This window comes from Chiloscyllium plagiosum, unplaced genomic scaffold, assembly GCF_037043375.1.
Source record: "Chiloscyllium plagiosum isolate Xiang-an unplaced genomic scaffold, Cpla_swu_hap1 HiC_scaffold_42, whole genome shotgun sequence".
Taxonomy (NCBI): domain Eukaryota; kingdom Metazoa; phylum Chordata; class Chondrichthyes; order Orectolobiformes; family Hemiscylliidae; genus Chiloscyllium; species Chiloscyllium plagiosum.
In genome coordinates, this window is record NW_028270180.1 from 75,978,102 (window position 1) to 75,988,226 (window position 10,125).

At 45.4% G+C, this 10,125-nt stretch overlaps 1 non-coding gene across 1 annotated transcript; it reads left to right on the plus strand.

The window, feature by feature from the left end:
• Window positions 1-9,426: 9,426 nt before the first annotated feature.
• trnas-gcu (transfer RNA serine (anticodon GCU)) lies at window positions 9,427-9,508 on the plus strand. Its single transcript has one exon. It is a non-coding gene; the product is annotated as a tRNA-Ser (tRNA).
• Window positions 9,509-10,125: the final 617 nt, after the last annotated feature.

Sequence of the window (10,125 nt, forward strand, 5' to 3'; positions counted from 1 at the left end):
ACATGCGACGTGCTGCACCTTGGGAAAGCAAATCTTAGCAGGACTTATACACTGAATGGAAAGGTCCGAGGCAGTGTGGCTGAACACAGAGACCTGGGAGTGCAGGTTCATTGCTCCTTGAAAGTGGAGTCGCAGGTAGATAAGGTAGTGAAGAAGGCGTTTGGTATGCTTTCCTTTTTTGGTCAGAGTGTTGAGTACAGGAGTTGGGAGGTCATGTTCCGGCTGTGCAGGACATTGGTTAGGCCACTATTTGAATATTGCGTGCAATTCTGGTCTCCTTCCTACCGGAAAGAGGTTATGAAACTTGGAAGGGTTCAGAAAGATTTCCAAGAATGTTTCCAGGGTTGGAGGATTTGAGCTACAGGGAGAGGCTGAACAGGCTGGGGCTGTTTTCCCTGGAGCGTCGAAGGCTGAGGGGTGACCTTATAGAGGTTTACAAAATTATGAGGAGCATGGATATCATAAATAGACAAAGTCCATTACCTGGGTCGGGGAGTTCAGAACTAGAGGGCATAGGTTTAGTTTGAGAGGGGAAAGATAAAAAAGAGACCTAAGGGGCAACTTTTTCACACAGAGTGTGGTGCGTGAATGGAATGAGTTGCCAGATGATGTGGTGGAGGCTGGTACAATTGCAACATTTAAGAGGCATGTGAATAGGAAGGGTTTGGAGGAATATGGGCTAGTTGCTGGCAGGTGAGACTAGATTGGGTTGGGATATCTGGTCGGCATGGACAATTTGGACAGTAGGTTCTGTTTCCATGCTGCATATCTCAATGACTCTATGACTCTATGCCATGGACCCTGATGTTCTGGGGGTTTCAAGAATTTGTTTTCTGAATGTCACGATTTTTGTTTGCAAATAAAATACCTACTCCTTGAAAAACTCTCCGCATCTCCTCGTGATTGTTGACATTTTCTCCACGAAAACCGCAACTTTGGGTGCAGTACAATTGTGGCGAGTGCAGCTCTGTGGCGCAATGAAAAGCATGTTAGATTTCTACAAGTTTTGTAACTTTGCTATTCAAAGTTTTTGTGTCTGAACCGCACCAGAATTGGAGTTGAATTATTGAGTGTTGTGCTGATTCATCGCCAATTCCTGTCGTCTGGAGTTCTCGTCCCTGCTACTGACCAGAGGAAAATCCTAATCTTCTTGGTTGTGAGTTTTTACGGAATCATGATCAGACCAGAATCAGATGCTCACTCGCAAAACCTGCAAATTTCGTGCAGAAACCCACTGTCTCTAAAAACATTTCCCTCCCAAAGTTGCACAGAAATTTTCGATTGCTCAAATGTCTTTATCCCGTTATGCAACAGGTTGTTGTGGATGAGCTGGGGAAAGACATTGACGTGTTTGGTCAGCCATGATGATATCAAACGGCGGGTCGGGCAGGTGTTTGGAATAGCCTCCTCCTCTTTTTCTGTGCTGTTTCTTGCAGAGGGTTTTCAAAATTAACATGATAACGGCAAGGTGAATCTACTCTAGGGAATATCAAAGTCCTCCCCTTTACACCACCGCTCTCACAGCCAGAATAGGCAGCTCCTATTGCGGCTTTAGATCAGACAGTGAAGGATTCTATCAGGCGCTCTGTCAGACTGCATGCTCATTCACACAGGTTTCCAACTGGGTACATGGAGCAAGCAAACGTGTGGATATTGGGATTCAGGGACAGATTTCCACTCTGCTGGGCTGCAGTTCTGGTCACATGAATTTCTGACATGCTGAGACATTCTGTGCATTTGACCTACTTTACGATTTAAACTGTAATTGAATTTTTATTATTACATAACATTCTTACATCTTCAATATTCATGCAAACTGTGCAACGTGTTCTTGGATGTAGGAATGGTGAAGATTATTAATGAATGCAATATGTTTCATGTTACCCATATGATCTTTCTGAAGGAAGTTGCTGAAGTTTCACTGATTCGAATTCTGTGCCGATTGAAGCTGATTGAAGGAAAAGCCCTGCGACAGCGGCAAGGTAACATCGTCTGCAAACAACGTAGGAACCATCGGAAACCCATTTTTCAATGTTGTCTATGTTTTCACATTTTTATGTCCCTTTTGTATCCTTTTCGTGAACCTGATGCTTCAATAATCAAGGCTCATGTCAGTTTCACCTTGTCTGCATTAGCTTTAATTTCAGAACCAGACAGTTCAGGGAAATGAAGCAGGGTGACTGACTGAGGTACCAGTGGGGCAGCACATCACCACCAAAGATCCCACAGTGTTGTGGTTCAGTGGTAAGTACTGCTGCCTCAACGGGGTCCAAAGTTCGATTCCAGTCTCGGTGGACTGTCTGTGTCGAGTTTGCACATTCTCCCCGTGTCTGCGTGGGTTTTCTCTGGGTGTTCCAGTTTCCTCCCACAGTCTAAAGATTGGGCAGGTCAGGTGAGTTGGTCATTCTAAATTGCCCATCGTGCATTTGTCAGAGGGGAAATTTGTCTGGTTGGGTTTCTCTTCGGAGGATTGGTGTGGACTTTTGGGCCCGAAAGGTCTGTTTCCATACTGTCGGGAATCTAATAATCACAGCAAAAGTGGAGCAGTTGAGTTAAAGTTCCCAAGGTACGTGTAGGTCACGTGACAGGTTCGCTGTCTGCGGCTCTCGTCACGCAGTTGGTCAGCGCTGAATACTTAAAAGTGCATAACATGCCAAGGCTGTAAGTTCAATGCTTATCTAAATATGTTGTTACTGACATTGACCTGGGATTATTGAAGATCAGACTGAAGCGCAGTTGAAAACAATGTTGAATAAAGTAGCAGTTATTTGAAAACTCCAGTTTCTGACGTAGGGAAAAGTTTTGCCTTTGTTAAACATACCAATTATTAACAGAAAATCTGCAAATATTCCCCAGGTGAATATCCATCTGTGGATAGAGAAACAGAGGTGAAGTTTTAGCTTGGTGACCTGCCTCAAATCGCTGACCCAGCGCTGGATTACATCCTGGGAAAGTCCATATAAATCGTTTCATATCATTCAATTTCCTGCAAGCTGCACAGCTCATTCAACCAATCGAAAGTATTAGATTTATCTCTTTGTGGAGTTTGACTGTTGTCAGTAAACCTGGTAAAGGATCTGGGCAAGTAGTTTTGCTGTTGGGAGGAACAAAGGGTCAAACTGGAATAAGTTTGAGTCTTGACGCAGGATTTTTCAAGCGGAGATAAAAGTGTATTAAATAGACTCACTCCCCTTTCCCTTGATTATGATCAAATGTTCAAGACAACACATGGCAATGATAATGATGTTTTACATCGACAGACCAAATCTTGGTCACTGGAGGCACCACAGTATTACAGATCAGGTGAGCGGGGGAGATGATGATCCTTGTGGAAACCTGAGACAGTGAGAGAATTAGTCCCATCCAGACCTTCCCCTCACTGAGGACGAACGATCAGTCCTCAGCAAAGGAATCACCTTCATCCCCCTCTGTCCATGCATCAATGAATTTAATACACGCCGTGACGTCGAACCCTTCTTGTGCCGCCTCCACCTCCGAGCTTACTTTCACAATCAGGACTCCCGCCCACCTTCCGAGGACTCCTTCGCCCACCTCCAACACACTGCATCCACCTGGACACCCCGCGCTGGCCTATTACCTGCCCTCAAACTCTTGATTGGAAAAGCGCAGCAGGTCAGGCAGCATCTAGGGAACAGGAGAATCGACGTTTCGGGCATTAGCCCTTCTTCAGGAGCCCTGAAGAAGGGCTAATGCCCGAAACGTCGATTCTCCTGTTCCCTTGATGCTGCCTGACCTGCTGCGCCTTTCCAGCAACACATTTCCATCTCTGATCTCCAGCATCTGCAGACCTCACTTTCTCCTCAAACTCTTGATTTCCAACTGCCACTGGGACATTAACCGCCTCAACCTGTCTACCCCCTCCCCCACTCCAACCTCTCACCCACACAACGTGCAGCCCTCCACTCCCCCTGCTCCAATCCCAAACTAACCATCAAGCCAGCAGATATAGGGGGCACAGTGGTAGTCTGGCGCACTGACCTCTACACCGCTGAAGCCAAACTCCAACTCGAGGACACCTCTTCCTACCTCCCCCTCGACTATGACCCCACCTCCATCACCAAACCATCATCTCCCAGACCATACAGAACCTCATAACCTCAGGAGATCTCCCAAACACAGCTTTCAACCTCATTGTCCGGGAACACCGCACTGCCCGGTTCTATCTCCTTCCAAAGATCCACATGCCTGACCACCCTGGCCGACCCATTGTCTCAGCATGCTCCTGCCTCACTGAACTCATCTCTACCTGCCTCGAAACTGTCCTATCCCTCCAGCCAAGAACTCCCCACATCCGTTCGAGACACCACCCACGCCCTCCACCTCCTCCAAGACTTCCGTTTCCACAGCCACCAAAGCTTCATCTTCACCATGGATATCCAAACCCTCTACACCTCCTTCCACCATGACCAGGGCCTCCAAGCCCTCCGGTTCTTCCTCTCCTGACGTCTCCAACAGTACCCTTCCACCGACACTCTCATTCGTTTGGCCGAACTGGTCCTCACCCTTAACAATTTCTCCTTCGAATCCTCCCACTTCCTCCAGGTCAAAGGGGTAGACATGGGCACACGTATGGGCCCCAGCCATGCTTGTCTCTTTGTTGGCTACGGAGAACAGTCGATCTTCCGTAATTACACCGGCACCACTCCCCACCTCTTCCTCTGCGACATCGATGACTGCTTTGGCGCCACCTCGTGCTCCCGTGAGGAGGTTGAGCAATTCATCAACTTCACCAACACATTCCACTCTGACCTTAAATTTACCCGGACCATCTCTGCTACCTCCCTCCCCTTCCTGGACCTCTCCATCTCCATTAATGACGACCGACTTGACACTGATATTTTTCACAAACCCACCGACTCCCACAGCTACTTGGATTGCAACTCTTCCCACCCTACCTCTTGCAAAAATGCCATCCCGTATTCCCAATTCTTCCGCCTCAGCCGTATCTGCTCCCAGGTGGACCAGTTCCACCACAAAACTAACCATTTTGAGACTGCAATTTCCCTTCCCACGTGGTTAAAGATGCCCTCCAACGCATCTCGTCTCCATCCCGCACCTCCGCCCTCAGACCCCACCCCTCCAACCGTAACAAGGACAGAACGCCCCTGGTGCTCACCTTCCACCGCACCAACCTTCGCATAAACCAAATCATCCGCCGACATTTCCGCCACCTCCAAACAGACCCCACCACCAGGGATATATTTCCCTCCCCACCCCTTTCTGTCTTCCGCAAAGACCGTTCACTTCGTGACAACCTGGTCAGGTCCATGCCCCCCTACAACCCACCCTCCCATCCTGGCAGCTTGCCCTGCCACCGCAGGAACTGCAAAACCTGCGCCCACACATCCTCCCTCACCTCTATCCAAGCCCCAACAGGAGCCTTCCACATCCATCAAAGTTTTACCTGTACATCCACTAAGATCACTTATTGTATCCGTTGGTCCCGATGCGGTCTCCTCTACGTAGAGGAGACTGGTCGCCTCCTAGCAGAACGCTTTAGGGAACATCTCCGGGACACCCACACCAATCAACCCACCGCCCTGTGGCCCAACATTTCAACTCTCCCTCCCACTCTGCCGAGGACATGGAGGTCCTTGTCCCCCTTCACCGCCGCTCCCTCACCACCAGACGCCTGGAGAAAGAACGCCACATCTTCCGCCTCGGAACACTTCAACCCCAGAGCATCAATGTGGACGTCAACAATTTCCTCATTTCCCCTTCCCCCACCTCACCCCAGTCCCAAACTTCCAGCTCAGCACTGTCCCCGTGACTGGTCCTGACTTGTCCTACCTGCCTATCTTCTTTTTCACCTATCCACTCCACCCTCCCCGCTCCCCGACCAATCAACTTCATCCCCTCCCCCACTCCCTGTTGTACTCTATGCTACTTTCTCCCAATCCCCACCCTCCTCTAGCTTATCTCTCCAATCTTCAGGCTCTCTGCTTTTATCCCTGATGAAGGGCTTTTGCCCGAAACGTTGATTTTACTGCTCCTTGGATGCTGCTTGAACTGCTGTGCTCTTCCATCACGAATCCAGTTTCTGATCCATTGGTCCGTTCCTCCACAGATCTGTCAGAAATACTGAACTTTTCCAGCAACGTCTGTATTTGTTTGATTTTCGACATCGGCGGTTCTTTCATTTTTTTTTCTTATTTTCTACCAATATGATTTGGCTAAAGATTATGTTGAATATTTTGAATATGACTGCGATAGAATAGCCAGATTTCAAAAGCCCGCTACTGCTACTAGGTTCACGTGACCAATGCCTTTCCACTTGATCACTGCGCCCTACACCTGCACTGCATATAAATTAACAAAATTATGGCATTCTCTTGGTTTGGTAATCAGGAGCGAGATTGTTTGACTTGTTGAAAAAGTAAGATATACTGATAAAATACAGTATATTAAATGGGGACGCACAAGGGAAAGAGAACAGTGAAAGATAGTGTTCTGGCAAAATTTAAATGTCATTGCTCAAGATTCAGAAAATGCTAGCATTCACAAACATACCACAATGTGGAATGTAACTTTCAGGACAAGCAAAACAAGCAGAATGCAAAATCTTAGTCTGAAAGTTTTGCAGCATCAGTTTTAGGTTAAATGAATGCACACATGGGTTTCAGTGCTGTAATGATCTCATAAACTGTAGGAGGAAATCCTTGCCTGCGAGGATACGTGCGGAATGTTCACTGATTCATTCCAGTAATGGCAGGACTGTGCTCTGGAAGCATCTGAATACAATTATTCAATGCTCCATGGAGTTTCGAATAAGAGGTGAAGGGAATGTCTCCATTCACAAATCAATCATTCAGTGGAACTCAATACAAGGACACATGAAGTGATAAACAAAGTGGGCAAGAACACGGAAATATGATACACAATAGCTACGACAATTTCTATGTGCAAATTGTTGATTTCAGACCACGGTGGCTTTTGGTAATGATATTTACTGTCCAGACCAATTTGCACTGGAATGACTCGAGCCCTACTGTGATGTATTTGAACTTCAGTTACCTTTAGAAATAGCTGACACTCACTCAGATCATGGAGATTTAGAGAAATCAAATTTAAAGCAAATAGTTCATCTTGTAACTGTGAAATCTTTAGGTCACCCTCAGTGGGAGCATTGTGTGTAATCCTTGTCCTTATTCTCCAACAAAGACATGTGAAGAGGTTAGCAAGGGCACAGACGCTGCTTACTGAATAGCAAGATATTAGGAAGCCCAGGGACGGAGTTTACTGAGACATAAAAACATCCGAAAGGTTAGAAATGATTTCATCCACATTATTGACAGAATGAAGGAGTTTATTCACGACATGTGGAAATGCTGGACCAGAAACACTCAAGTTTAAAAGTAAACAAAATAGATTTTCTCATAACGTGTGGTATGAAGTGACTAAATTGGGAAATTCCGTCTTTCGAGTGCATCAACAACTTTAGGTGGAGCTTCAAAACCATCAGTGAATGATTAAGAATGAGAGTTTCTTCCACTCAATAAAGTTGCTGAATTCCTGAATGACTTTCTGGAAATAAAACGTAGATTTATGACTTCATCGTGTTTTAAAAAACACACGAACAAACATTTTAGGAGGGAATTTACCATTGAAAGAAATGAAAAGTGTGCGTCTGGATTAATTTCGATTTGGTTGTTTTCAGACACAAAGACATTTCATGAACACGTTCAGCTGAATACAATTGAGTATTAAAAGTTCCTGGATTTGAAAGATATAGCAATTATTCAAGGTGAAGCATTGTAAATGGGGCTGAAGTCGTAAAATAACTGCAGACAGAAGTTACATCCTAATGAGTGGCAATTGATTCGTCACTTGGAGACGCAACACCTACTTTAAAGATTTGACCACATTCACATGACGTTAGGTGTATTTCACGCTTTCTTATATCCACCACCAAGTCTACTCTGTCTTTTTTGTATTTTTAACCCTCTGTACTGCTCTGCAGCACACCATTCCAGCTGAAAGATGCTCAGACTAAAAGTGAATACAATATTTAGACGGTCCTATGCGATCAGTCTATTTTTTTATTATTACAATGGCCATTGCGAGTTTGCAACAAACTGCACAACATGAAAACAGATCAACATCTATTTTCCTGGAATTTAACGCAGTGCACATGGGAAACTTCATCCGTCTGCTGAAAATTCACCTTCGGCTCTCCCTCCACACATGTCTCTTCACGTTTTAAGTATTTGCAATATGTTTGTTGATCAAGGTGTCAGTATCCTGAAAAGGTCGTTTCTCAATCCACAAAAACTGGTACTTTCCCATAAACGTGACATTGCTCAATATCACCTTCTATCCGTACCCCTCAGCATGACAAATTGAAGCTGCTCCATGTGAGGCTCAAACTTAAAACTTCGGCAGAGCGCAGCCCACTATACTTGCACAGAGATACCGTGCACTGATCACCTTCAGCACTGGAGCAACACATTAATGCTTACCTCCACATTCCTGGTTGTACATTAACTCGGTAAACCGAGTTTCTCTGATTCCATGGCTGGTCACTGCGATGATACGATCATCTTCACCAGTGGTTCTGACCCCGTGTTAGGCAAGTAGTGAGCTACTCATTGCATAGATGTAAAAATGTACAACTTCAACTTTTGCCTTCACTCGCCCATGAGCCTTTTATTTTGTTTCTCATCTGTAGAAATCTTAAAACCTTCATCTTGAACAGACTCAATAACAGATCTCCATTGTGTCTCTGGCATCAAATTCCAAAGTGTAAACCCCCTCTGAATTCTTCCACCGCAGTCGACTCTTTGGGAAGTTTTCCTGTTCAGGGGAATGCACTTGCCAGTGTGTCAACTGCTGCTCCCAGCATTCGCGCTGGCACTGCACTCATTTTCCTCCTGACACTTGCTCACTGTGTTGCTGTGATCATACAGTGACTTGGTGTCACACAGCCAGGAAAATGATACAGATCAAGGTTTTTGGATTGTTGAATTCAATTGTCAGTTTAGCCTTATTTAGGATTTTGAAATTGTCTGTTGTGTGCACAGGTGCGTGTCAAAAATATCTGAGTGGAAGAAAGGTATTCTGAGTAATGAATTGAGCACTATGCACTCTCCTCCAGTCGGGAAAACAATTCCTCACAGACAACGTTACACCTCCTGCTGTCATGGGCTCTTCAGTCCGTTGACTTCAAATCTTCACAGAAATCAACAGACCTTGTTACATCGTCATTTCTTCATTTTTGTTCTGATCACTGTGAGCAGAGAGTCACAGTGGGAGTGTGTTTGCCCCACAACTCAGAGGTAAGACGATACTCTTGGAACCGTCCTGTACTATTTATCATTTCACTAATACCAAGGAGAAATATTTGCTGCTCAGCATAATTTACGCAATTCACTTATTCATAATGTCAAATGCGCCCCTGGCTTATGTGACGAGGTGGCCGAGAGGTTAAGGCGATGGACTGCTAATCCATTGTGTTCTGCTTGCGTGGGTTCGAATCCCACTCTCGTCGCTGTTATCAATAAATTCAATTTTGCTATCTTTGGTTGATCACAGCTGTCCAATGGTCTGTTTATATGCATCGACGCGACAATAAAATCTCAAAGAATAATTTGAGTCTGTTGCCTAAACTACATTGAAATGTAGATTGAATTGGGACAATGCAAAGGAACGCAATTGTCTTTTCCAAGTCAAGTTGCTGTGAACTTTTATCGTATGAAAGAGATCCAGGAGAACCAAATAACGAGAGATGCGAAGTGCATGTTGATGCATGCGATTCTTAATGAATGTTTTGTCAGATGAAATTTGTAGCAGTTGGGGAGAAGTGATTCATCTTGGTGAAAAGAGCATAGAGAGACAGCACGAAACAATGGAGATATTTCAAAAGTGGCAGGGGCTGGGTGTAGGGGCACCCGAGAACTGGCTGTAAATGCACAGTAGAGAATTACCGATGTGGGTGCCGTGCATGGGCACAGACAGACTTACACATTGGTCTTATCCTTTCCCCCTTGCTCTCGCCATTGATGAATGCTGGACATAAGACACATAAAAACACAAGATGTGGGAAGGAAACTCCCTCTCGTTATGCACACACTTGATGCATCATATTGAACTATAAACAACTGGAGA